The sequence below is a fragment of the Equus asinus genome, chromosome X, assembly GCF_041296235.1.
Source record: "Equus asinus isolate D_3611 breed Donkey chromosome X, EquAss-T2T_v2, whole genome shotgun sequence".
Classification (NCBI taxonomy): Eukaryota; Metazoa; Chordata; class Mammalia; order Perissodactyla; family Equidae; genus Equus; species Equus asinus.
In genome coordinates this window covers 105405604-105417836 of record NC_091820.1, presented here as the reverse complement: position 1 = coordinate 105417836, position 12233 = coordinate 105405604, and the positions used below count along the sequence as shown (strand labels likewise).

Sequence of the window (12233 nt, the reverse complement as noted above, 5' to 3'; positions counted from 1 at the left end):
TTTGGCGGAAAATACTTTTTAGCAGAGGAGATTAGCCCTTCTGCTGAGTAAGCTGAGCCCTAGTAAACTGATCCTGCTTTCTTCCAATGAACTATGGAAAAAAATCACCTTGTGGGTGAAACAGAGTTAGTCTCCATTTGCAGGGGGATTTTAAGTGTCTCCATGGTTTAGTGCTCCATAGAAATCTCCCTATATTTAACATCTGCTCTGTCTTCAAATTACCTTGGGCATTTTTCTAAGATTCTGTGAAAATGAGCAAGGAGCGCTCACTTTCCAAGCTGTCCACCAAAGCCAAAGAGATATTAATTAGAGGCAGGAGGGGAGGGAGCAGAGAGCTGGTCTCACCAAAGGAAGTGAGTTGATTCCCCGGGAAAGAAATGCAATGCGAGTTCAGAAGGTAGAGCAGAAACCTTTTAAACTCTTCACAGCTAGACTAGAAATTGAATGGAAGAGATAGATGAGATGGTAAAGTGTGGCAATAAATAAGTCAGAAATTTCCTGTAACCTTGGGAGAGAAGGCGATACGGTCAAAACTGCTTCAAACTCTGATTTTGGATATTGAAGAAAACTAGGAGTCAGCAAACTTTTTCTGTAAAGGGCCGGATAGTAAATAGTTTAGGCTTTGCAAAGCTATAGTCTCCTTGGCACATGCTCCTTTGTTTCTTTTAACAACCCTTTAAAAATATTAAAAAGGGACCAGCCTGTGGCCAAGCGCTTAAAGTTCCATGCACCTCACTTCATGGCCGGGGTTCACAGTTCTGATCCTGGGTGCAGACCTACTCCACTCATCAGTCATGCTGTGGAGGCATCCCACATACAAAATAGAGGAGGATTGGCACGGATGCTGGCTCAGGGCGAGTTTTCCTTACCAAAATAATAATAATAATAATAATAATAATTCAAAAATAATAAAAAAGAAAAAGAAAAATGTTTAAAAAAATTCTTAGCAGCAGTTTGTCCGCCCTTGCTCTAAAAGGTGTGTGTGTAAATTTCAGTTTGATTTCAACTTGAAGAATACTTATTGTAGTAAGATCAACTCTGCAGAATCACCAGTGGAAACTCTCTAGCGTAAATGTGAAAACGATTCTGAATGAGGGAAAGCAAACCCAAGACTGACTAACCAGGGATCTTCAGCCCACAAATAGAGCAACTACTCCCAGCATAAAGAACTAGCTAGAGGAGGGGGCAGGTTTGAGTGAATCTAACAGTCTGTGCAAAAGCTATTCAAAGTGAAAAAAAATCGGTGAGTGTGATTTGTCCAGGACACTGAGCATCTGGCCAAATTAAAGCTGAGAAACTCCCCCAGGAGCTTTCAGACCAGACCCAAATGCAGTCTGGAAGCTGGGGTCAAGGAGAGGCAAATGCTCAGAGTGTTTTTTGACCACAAAGGCAGGGGAAGTCCTGGGCTTTGTAATTACCAAGCAGCTGAGACTGCACTTTGGGAATAAGTGAAATCTCTGCAAAATGTTACTTACCTGCCTGGGATCAGTCTAAAATACCTTATGGGGTAAACCCTGATGGATGTAAAGAAATTATGCCTGAAAAATTGGAGTCTGGGGACCCTGGGAGTTCTGCTGCAAGAGAGGAAGAGGTTAGAAATGTTCCCTTTCCCCTTTCCCCACAGGAATCACTTTTCACTAGGGAGGACAAAAAGCAAGCCTGAAGGTAGAAACTGCAGAGCATCTAAAGAGCACCTGACAAATAGGCTTTTGAGAAACCAAGGGAGGGGCTCCCCCCAGATGCTGACTGAAAAGACCTGAGGGCAACAAGTCTTAAGCAAGATCAACTTGTCAAGAAGATAGGAAGAACAATGCTTCCCCCACCCAGCTACAGCTTGGAGCTAGAGATTTTAAGACTGAATAAATGCTTGGTGCCTAATTGGGAGGAGGAAGGGTTAGAGTGGGTGGTAACCGCACTAACCACAGGTGTCCCGAAAATAACCACATATTTTAGTTTCCAAGATGTTTTCACAACCATTGTTTGATCCGAAGCTCACAACAAACCAGTGCAATCCTAATGCATGAGAGAGATTTTTCTCCCAACTTTTACGGGTGAGGAAATTGAGGCTCAGAAGTACTGAGCTACTCCCCCAAGTTCACACAGCTTGCGAGTAGCAGCGCCACACTCAAATCTCTCAAGATTCCAAATCCAACGCTACTTTTACACTATTGCTAGTGTTCTTAGTTAGAAAACACCAAGGTGAGAAAACGAAAAGAAGTACATCCCTGGGAGAGGTGACCCGCTTGGGAGCTGGAGAGGGTGGGACAGAAATGAACAATTAGGCGAGGATGGTGGAGTCATGAAAAAACTTAAGGCTTTCAGAAGGCTGGGAATTGAAAAGCCTTTTACATTGAAAAGTTCTGAATCCAGAGTGCACTCCAAGGAAACAGGGAGATGAGGTTTCAAAAGGTTGACAGTAACCTGGGAAAGCTACTAAGATGGGGTTGGGAGGGCTTCGAGGGATTTTCACCTGGGGCAAAGGGATACGCCAAATGACTTGGCCTGCTCAATTGATCACAGATGCTGAGAAAAATAGATTGATTTTGTATTTAAACACAAAGTAGGATGGGGAATTGAAAAGGATTATAAACGACTCATTTACACAAAAACCTGTGTCATGAAATACATGTTTCCTTCAAGCAACAAATACTTCCTACGTACCCACTGTGTGCCAGGTACAGCATGTGCTAGGTGTTGGGAATACAGCAGGAAATAAGACACTGTCCATGACCTCAGGGGAACCTAAAGTCCAGTTGGGAATCCAGAGAATAAATAGCTACAAAACAATGTGATAAGTAATCTGATAGAAAGAGGGACTAGGATGAGAACAGAAGCCTAGGGGAAAAGGGAGGAAACTAGGGATGACGTGCTGCTAGCCCACAGTGCACCATGCTTCCCCAACACCCTGACTCAATGCCTGCCCCACTCCCATGGGAGGGGAGCGGTAATTGAACTGCTGGAAACACGATAGTGTATGAAACATGACACTTTGTGAAATGAACTACACAAATTGTGAAATGTAAGTCATGGCTCTATTGTTCTGTAACAAGGTAAGAATTACGATCTTTTATCAAGCTAGAAACTATAAACCATAAAAAACTATGAGCAGCTTTCCCTTCTTTTCCCCCTTCTGACACTACACTTCTAGAAAGGGGGCTATGGGACTTACGTTAAAAATTTGGTTGGCTAACGTCACCTGGGTAGGAGGAGGACAGGAGTGGGTTGTAGGGGAACATCATGATCCTAGATTTATGCTCTTTGATCTCCTGGAGATAACGAAGGAGGAAAGTTTATCCAAATGAAGGTTAAATCTACTAAATTTTGCCACAGCAGAACTGCTACTCAGAAAACCATAGTGGAGAGAAATATTGCCATTTATGATGGAAAAACTCATTCAAGTCACCCGCTATTACTATATTGCAAGAATCTCAAGTACTTTGTTCAAGCCATCTATTATCTCTTGTGGAGAAATTACCTGGCTTCACCTGAGTTTTCTTGTTTCTTTTTAACAATGCTTTGTATAGAAATTTGAGTTCGTGTAGAAATTACCTGGCTTCAAAGATGGTGATTGCTTTATTAAAAATATAATAGTAATAATAATAGCAGCTACTATTTATTGAGTACTTACCATGTTCCAGGACTGTGTGGACAACATCGTGAGTCCTCACAGATCTTTAAATGTCTACCCACCATTCCCACATCCCCCCAAAATATAAGTTCCATAAAGTCAGGGATTTTGCCTGTTTTGTTCACCAATATATCCCAAGTGCTTAGAACAGTGTTGAGCACACAGTGGATACTCAGCACATATTGGTTCAACCAATAAATTATAAAATTGAGACTTGAGAGCTTAAGTGATTTATCCAAGGTCATATAACCAGTCGAATGTGGGGATCTTAACCAAGTTCTATCTGAGTGAAAAATCTCTCTGTTTCTTCCACTATACTAGTCTGCCTCTTGGTAAATCTATTCCTAGTTTATAGTTCCAATGGGGGTACAAGAAGCAACAGCATCCATAAAGTCATCTGGAACCATCTTCTTGCCATCAAAGGCATTGAGCCAGCCACTCACACTCTATTTAATCTTCTGCCTAGTGCTCATGCCTGCACAGTCTTTCTTCTGATCTTGTAGCACTCACTTGCTACGCATCAAATAAACATATCACCTTCTACTTAAATAGTTAACACCCACATTTCCTCACTACATTTCAAAACTCCCCGTTATACACCAAGATCATGGAACTAGGAGGCAGCAAGTTGTGGATAACACTTCTGATATAGCTCCCCACTTCAGCATTCAGAAAACTTGTCAGCATTCTGACAACCGTCAGCAGTCAAGAGTTGCAGGGAACCCTAAAGGTTACCTAGCTCAATGTCCCCACCTAACACAGGAATAACTCTAAAAAATTACTAACTTGGGCCAGCCCATGGGTATCCCTAAGGTGGTAGGCCAGAGGGTTGCAGGCTGTATACAAAGCTAGAGGATAAGCCTGAAGCTTCTTCCTGGACCAGTAATTTTCTAGATTGAGAGACAAAGTTAAATAATTTACCTGTTGAATAATTTAAATATTATTTTATATTAAAACTACTTCTGATATAATTTATCACATAGAATACACAATTCACAAGAATGTTTAAAGATAGGCAGGACACTGGGGTAGAGGTTACTGCTGAGGGAATATTTCTCTGAAGAAGTCACATTTAACTTGAAGCCTGAGAAATAAGATTGAGTTAGTGAGGTGAAGAGTGGGGAGAGAGTGGAGTGAAGGGGGGTATGTATAGTGTCCTTGGCAGAAAGAATAGTACGTGCAAGGGTTCGAAGGTTGGGAGAAAGTGTGGAACTCAAAGAGCTGGAGGCCTGAGTGCCCCAGGCCCACACTCCACAGCGAGGATGTTCTATTATCCCAGGATCTCCTGCAGCACCTTCTAGGAGTCCCTCTTCTTGCTCACATCCTGCCAAAACACTGTGAAAATCTTGGGGGGAGAAGGTCCAACAGCCTGGACCTGAGATGTCTATAGCACCATCCCAAATTTCTTAGCCAAGACCAGGAAGCCAGGAACATATAGTTGTCATTGCTTCAGGATTTTCAGCACTTTTGCTAAAACCATTCACTAGTTTAGATTAGTTTAGATTATACTGCTTGGTATAAAAGTAAACTTCAGTTGGCCCCCTGCATAAAATATTACAAATAACAATATCAGCTAATATTTGTATATGGCTGTCATTTTATCTTCACCACCACCCTGAGAAATAGGTGCTGTTATTACTCTTATTTTACAAATGAGGAAACAGGCCTCAAATGTGTCCAAAGTCATATAGCTAGTGAGTGATAGAACAAGGGCTATGACACTGGGTCCTTTCGGTGCTAAAGCCCATGTGCTTAGGACCACACTGCACTGCTGAGCAGAGTGAGTGGGGAAGAGTGATTATGAGGGCCTTAATCTCTGTAGGCCACTAAGCAAACCCATTGTCCTACCCCCTGGAATTCTCTAAGAAGACTGAATGGAGGGGCATAAAAGAAATAAACTGTGTTAAGTGACTACTGAATGCAGGCATCATGATAGGACCTCTAAATATGTCAGTTCATTTAATCCTCACAGCAACCTCTCATGGTGGAGAAATTATTAACCCCATTTCACAGATGACGGAACTGTGGCCCAGGGCGGTTAAGTAATTTACCTCATTGGAGCTGCAAATGGAATCTAGGCTTGAGTAACTCCAAAAGTCTATACCCTTTCCATCAGAGCACATCAAAGATGGCTTAATATTTAACCCTTCCCAGGTTACCTATTTGCACTTTAATAAGGGTCTTTCCTGTGTGAATCTCATGGGACCGTGGCAAATCTGAAGAAAAGGCTGATTAGGGATCGCAAGGTGGCCCTGCCTTCAATCACACCGAAATAGCATTGACCTACCTTCTTCCTGTAGTTCCTGAAGCGGGGCAGTGTGCCAGAGAAGATAAATCTCTACTCCAGTCACAACCTTCTTCTCCTCCAACTGGGATAACAACTCTCAGACACTCTGGCAACTAGAGAAACAGAGAGCACGCCGAATCAATCAAGAGTTTATTTGCAAAGGGTAATGTCAGAGGATGAACTTCCTTTCAATCCTGCTAACTTTGTACATTTAAAGGACTACTGGCTCAGGAATTTGAGTTCCCTCTGACTTGCTTTCAGTCATTTGTTTTTGATCATTGACTAAATCATATTCTCCCTCTCATCGCACCACCTTTTAGAGTGTAGACTTTGATGTGTGTTCCTCGGTTTCCCTACCTCCTTCTTGCTCCAACTAACTTAAGACTTTGCAAACAAATCCTACTGAGAAGTATGGACAGTCTGGGCCTTTCCAGAAACTCAAGCTGCTGAAGGAGATATGGTATTTAGTTAAGCTGAAGTGAAGCCCTGCATAAATCATAAAGAGGCAAACCCAGGTTACTCAAACAGGACCCTAGGAGGTACTTGGGGAATAGACTTGCAGGCAGCTTTATTTTTCTACAGCCAAGTTACTTCCAAAATGCTGGGGCCCACAAGTACCACAGGAGTAACTTGGCTCCCAAATGCTGGAGCAGGTCTTGGCCTTGGAGCACAGTTCTGGTGCTGTTTCCTGAATTCCCACATTGCTGTTTTCCACACATGGATCAAGCTTCAAACTTCCTGTGTCTGGACCGTGTGTGTGCGTGTGTGCACACATGTGTGTGTGTGTTTATATGCTTACGAAGGTTGGAAGGGGGGGAGGTAGGGGATACAAAAGGAAGAGCATTTAACTCAATACTTTTGCTGCATATATGTCCCTTTGTTCCTTTCCCATTCAGATAAAGCTGATATTTTCTGATCAGCTAGCTTCTGCATGTGCAGAGCTAGTATCCTCGTGAATAAATAGGAAACCGACTTTAGGAGGTATCCTGGAGAAGGCTGCTTTTCAGGGTCTGCCTGATATATTCGTAGGGTGTTTTTTTTGGGGGGAGGGGAGAGTTATGTGGAGCCATAAATCCTTAGGATTTATGTTCCCTTGTGTATGTGCTTCCCTCTGCTTTTGTTTCTAAATGCATTTAAATGATTTAGTTGTTCACCAGGCAATTAGAGGAAGATGCGCTCATTTCACACTTCCAGCTGACTTGGTGGGTGGGGGAGAATGTCATTCAATACAGAGCACTATGGTTTCGTGGTCTTTCCTTCTAGAAGAACCTAGCTAGGGATTGAGGAATAGACTACAAGCCATGTTCTATTTCCTACTTTTCCTGTATATTGGACAAAAATATTGCATGCAAAGGACAGACTTTTTTTGTTAAAATACTTATTAGTTGACAAAATTAAAAACCAGATTTTACATTAATACATTTGACTTCTGGTTTCTCTTAAAAAATCAGAAGTCCTGTCCACACTGGGCCTGCATTTCCTATGGTGTCGACCAAGTTGCCCTCTTTATGTGGGTCCTGCCTTCTTGGCAGCCTCCATCACTGGTCTTATCTCCTGACACTGAGTCTGAGGGTTGTTACCTTTAAATTTGTTTTTATTGTGGTAAAATATACATAATACAAAATTTACTATTTTAACCATTTTTAACTGTACAATTCAGTGGTATTAAGTACATTCAACATGTTGTACAACCATCACCACTGTTTATTTCCAGAACTTTTTCATCATCCCAAACAGAAAGTGTGCTCATTAAACAAAACTGCCCCATTTCTCCCTGTCTTACGCCCTGGTAATCACTATGCTACTTTCTGTCTCTATGAATTTGTCTATTCTAAGTATCTCATATAAGTGGAATTATACCCTATTTTTTTCCATTTGTGTCTGCCTTCTTTCACTTAGCATGTTTTTAGGGACACATTGATTTTTTTAATTGACTTTTCCTGTTTTTTGAGCACAGACATTGTTTTCTATTGTATGTTAAAGGAGGAATTGCATTTTATTGAAAAAAAAGCCAAACAGGACAGGTAGTTTGGGGTGGAGATTCTTGAGTTCTAAGCTTAAAATGATCATTGTATCTACTATCGATATATGGAGGTGCTTAATGCACTTAGGCAACCCAGTCTCTTTACACAGGTGTTTTACAAGTAGTGGTTAACTCTCCTGGTATCCCCCAAAGGCTTCTCCATATTTTACAGTCAGGATATGAAGACACAGGGATGCTGTGGGGATTAGTTAAATGTGTGTGGCATACTTTGCTGTATAAACTCACTCTCTGGAACTAGTTTTCACTCCTTGCTCTCAACTTCCTCGGCTTTTACTGTCAATCTCATTCATTTAGCACTTAGCATACGCTTGTTAGTTGTCTTTTTCTGGATATACTCTTGAAGGCAGGAGTCAAGTCCCATCCCTCTTTGTTTTTTCAGTCCTGTCCATAATAGCAGTTCAAGTGATGTTTGTTGATGTTGGCCTCCCCCTCCCCCTTCCTTTTAAGTAGAGCTGGCAAAGCATAACTTTAAATTCAAACTCAGTTTAAACAAACTGAAGGGTTTTCAGGGTAAAAACAAAAGGAAGTCTTCTGTGGCAGGAGAAAAGGAACACCTAAAATGCATAGAAGACCTGGGCAAAGCTGAGGTACCAAAAAACCTGTTGTTTGCCCCCTGGCTAAGAAGTGACTCACACACAGCCTGATCCAGCATTAAATTCAGAGCTGTGCTCACTCTACTCCATCAAAATTCAAATTTGGAGGAGAACAGTAATGACCAAGGCAGGATTTGAGGAGGGGGTATTAAAGGAATTAGTGTTTTAGGAGTTCCCATTGTACGAAGGCCCCAGTAGCTGTGGGGAAGGCAGGCTGGAAGTCTTTTGAAGGCAACTGCAAACCTGGGGGCAAGCTTTCTACAAACCGGGCCTTTGCTACTAGGATTTTTTCCCCAGCATCTTCTGTAATGGCAAAAAAATGAGAAATGGCCTAAATCATCTCTCGCTAAGGGAATGAGTAAAAGAATTTTGGCAAATCTATGCAATGGAACACTGAGCTATCATGACAAAGAACGAGGAAGTTATCCTGCGATGGAAGGATATTTAAGAGACACTGTTGAGTAAAGAAATACAAGGTGGGCTGTAATTGATGATCCCACTTGTAAGGGGCAACAATGGAATATATATGTATATGCAAATAATATATTTTGATGATTACATACAAGCATAGAGAGAAAGGGAGAAAGGGACTATTAGAATGGAGTGGTGGAGAGGAACTCTTTATTGTACTCCTTTCAGTACTGTTTTAATTTTACCCCGAGCAGATTTTATTTTTTTTCATTTGAACAGCAATGTTAATTTTACCAAGTATCCTGTTGCCATTGTAATCAGTAGTAGTCTGCAGCATATACGCACCCTATCTAGTTCTGCTGTCCACCCCTCCAAATAACAAGGCTGGAATAATCTTCCCTTGCTTCACAAACCAAGTGTCTCCAGGTCTTTAACGCTTAAAACCTCACCTTCCCTGTGAAAAATTACCCAAATAACTTCACTTCACACATAAACTGAATCGTTCCAAGAATCCATGTTGCCCACGCTCCTGTTTCTGAATGCTTCAGCAGCCCCAGCAGAGCTTTCTGCACACTGGGGCTACCCTCAGCATGCCACCGGCCCACTACTTTTCCTGCACCTGATTATATTCTGAGTCCCTGTTCAGGGTGAGCTAGCATTTCCTTTGAGCACACTTCCTCTTGCCTGCCTTGATACATGGCCCCTCAGAAGGCTCCCCTTAGGCAGGCTTGAATTGAATGTCACTTTTTCACTGGCATGAGTTCATTATAATAACTCTGTGTTGTCAAGGCCTTTACATTTAGACTTGCTTCCTCCTTGTAGCGTTTTCTAGGAAATATGGATCTGTAGAGAATGGTGGTTTCCATGGTAAATGTTCCCTCATATTTGTTTACTCAAGTTCACTTCGGAGATACACAGCATGATTTCCTCTTTCAGTACCAGCACCACAATAGATTTAGGTTGTGGCGCCACTGCAGAACTGTTTAAAAAGAAATCTCACCCACCCTGGTTAGAAAAAGGGCAATTTATTATTCTAACTGCAGGGAGCCAACTTCATATCCACCACCAAAACTGCGGGAAAAGAGTGGACTTTTTAAAACAAAGCCACAAAACCTACACACCTTGGATGTAAATGCTTAAAACAGATGAGCAGAATATTTGATTCTCAAACACATGTGAGACTCTCCACTATGTGACATACACAAGTAGGAACACATCTATGTGGGGAGTGCTTTGTGGTTCCGAGTTTCCACACACGATTCATTTTATATTCATATACCAGTGCCATTGAGTTAATACATCATGCTTACAGCCTTTCTTTACAGATAGGAAAATTAAGGCTCAGAGAAGTTACGCGACGCAACAGAAGGCGCACAACTAGCTGCTAAGTGCTAGAGTCCGAAATGAGTTCTTCCTTTAGTTCCAAATTTCATGTCACTCTGCTACCCCTACATTGTTTCTCTGTGCTTTCGTTTCCCAGATGTAAAATGGTAGATTTTCAGTAGATTTTCCCAGGATGCTGTTCTCAACCCTCTGTGTTCTTAAACAATATCAATTTTTCGCAGCCAGGAAATGTGAACACCAGATTGACACTTTACGTACTTTTTTCGCCTCCTGGCCTAATGAATTAAGGGGAGAGAAAAGTTACCTATTACCACCGGGCCAGATAGTGCCATAAAGGTGTACCGGAGCCTGCCGACACACTGTCGCACTCTTAGGAGACTTAAGAAACCAAGCGTCTCATCTTTCTCTTCTCGGCAGTACCTTGGGGGAGAACCCAGAGAGAGACAATAGCCTCTTGTTTAGTTTTATTAATTGCGAGGGCGGTGGAACAAAAGGATCCGAACGACGACGCAAATGACCAATCGCAAGCGAATCCTAGGCTAGGATTCGCCAACCGGTAGCTGCAAAAGAATGGTGGGCGGGACTTACAATTCTGGGCCCGCTCCGCCCAGGACGGCCCTCTCAGCCCGCCCAAGAGGCGGAGGCTCCGCAGAGCCCGGCCCACGCCACCTCCCCCGCCAGCGCGGCCCGCCACTGGGAGGGGGTCGGGGACGCGCCAGGAGGGGGAGGAAGAGGGAGGCTAGGGGGAGCGGAGGAAGAAAGGAGGGTGTCTCGCAGAGCTGCGACCTGGGTGGGGGCCTGCTGGTAATAGGAAGCAAGAGGGGAAGGAAAACCAAGGAGCGCTGCTCCTTCCTGCATTATTTTAAGCAGGCTTTGCGAGAAGCTGCTTTTCAGCATTTCTATTTGTTTTTCTTCCTCCTGCTGTGGGGCGGGGAGCTGCACTGGCTCTCCCACGCGACTCCGTTCTGCTGTTGCCATAGATTATTATTTGTAGTCTTTGCAAAACCCTTTCCTTCCTCCCAGCCGGTTCTCGCGTAGACTCTCATTGCTAATGTAACCGCGTCGTGCCACGTTAGTAGGAGGACCAGAGCAAGGTCCCCCCGCTTTCGCCCGAGCAGCCGGACTCCGCCGCTCAATTGTTTGAAACTTCCACGCCCCCTGGCCCCGCCCCTCTCCCCCCAGCCGCTCTCTGCCCTCCGCCCCTCTCCCCCCTCCCCTCTCCCCCCCCCCCCCCCGCCCCGCCCCGCCCTTACCCAGGGTCCGGGCAGGCTCCCTCCCTTCTTTCTCCGCCCTCTACTCCGCCTCCCTCCCTAGTCCATCCCCCCTCCCCGCTCCTGGGCGGTCCTAGCCGCACACCGCAAGAAGAAAAGCCACCCCTTCGTCCCCCTCCCCTACCTCCCATCCTTTGCCCAGGAGCTGCCTTCATCGCAGTCACGCCCCTTCCTTCCTAGGAGCTTTCTGGCTGCCCAAGCTGGTAGACCCCTGATTTATTCCTCCATCTCCGCTCTCTTTTGCCTCATCTTCTCTTAGTTCTCACCGCCCCCTCCACCCCCACCTCCAGGCTGTCTCGCCTTCGACCATCCGCTGCTCCACCCTCTGGCCCGGTATCCTGCCTGTCCACTGCCACCAAGAAGAGCCCGGACGGAGCAGTAAGGAGGGGAGCAGCCGGGAGTCGGGGCTTCCCCACTGCCCATCCCTGGCCTCCGGCCCGGGCCCGAAGCCACTTGAACGAGCAGAGAATCGTCACCTTGTCTTCGTTGCCTTCAGGGGTAGGAGACGCGTGGTTACTTTTCGCGGGGAACTGGGGCAGGAATCCATGGTGGCATGAACTTGATCGTGCCCTCAGAGTGAGTGAGTCGATCTAGATGCGTGTGGGGATGCCCCTGTGTTCTACTTTCTTTGCAGCTGGCCATGAGTTTTCTGGGA

General features: G+C 44.3%; 1 protein-coding gene and 1 long non-coding RNA gene across 4 annotated transcripts in view; one reads left to right on the top strand and one right to left on the bottom strand.

Annotated features, from left to right (window-relative positions):
• Positions 1-10735, bottom strand: part of LOC123282737 (uncharacterized) — a 185654-nt gene extending 174919 nt beyond the window's left edge. The window contains exons 1-2 of the long non-coding RNA XR_011499941.1: positions 10612-10735; positions 5916-6028 (exon numbers count right to left, since the gene is read on the bottom strand). This is a non-coding gene — a long non-coding RNA (uncharacterized lncRNA). The remainder of the gene's footprint in view (positions 1-5915; positions 6029-10611) is intronic.
• Positions 10736-11700: 965 nt separating this feature from the next.
• Positions 11701-12233, top strand: part of AMOT (angiomotin) — a 61806-nt gene continuing 61273 nt past the window's right edge. The window contains exon 1 of one of the 3 annotated variants that reach the window (XM_014862990.3): positions 11701-12076. The gene's annotated coding sequence lies outside the window, so the exon portion shown is untranslated. The other 2 variants (XM_014862992.3, XM_044763322.2) reach the window with 2 other exon arrangements.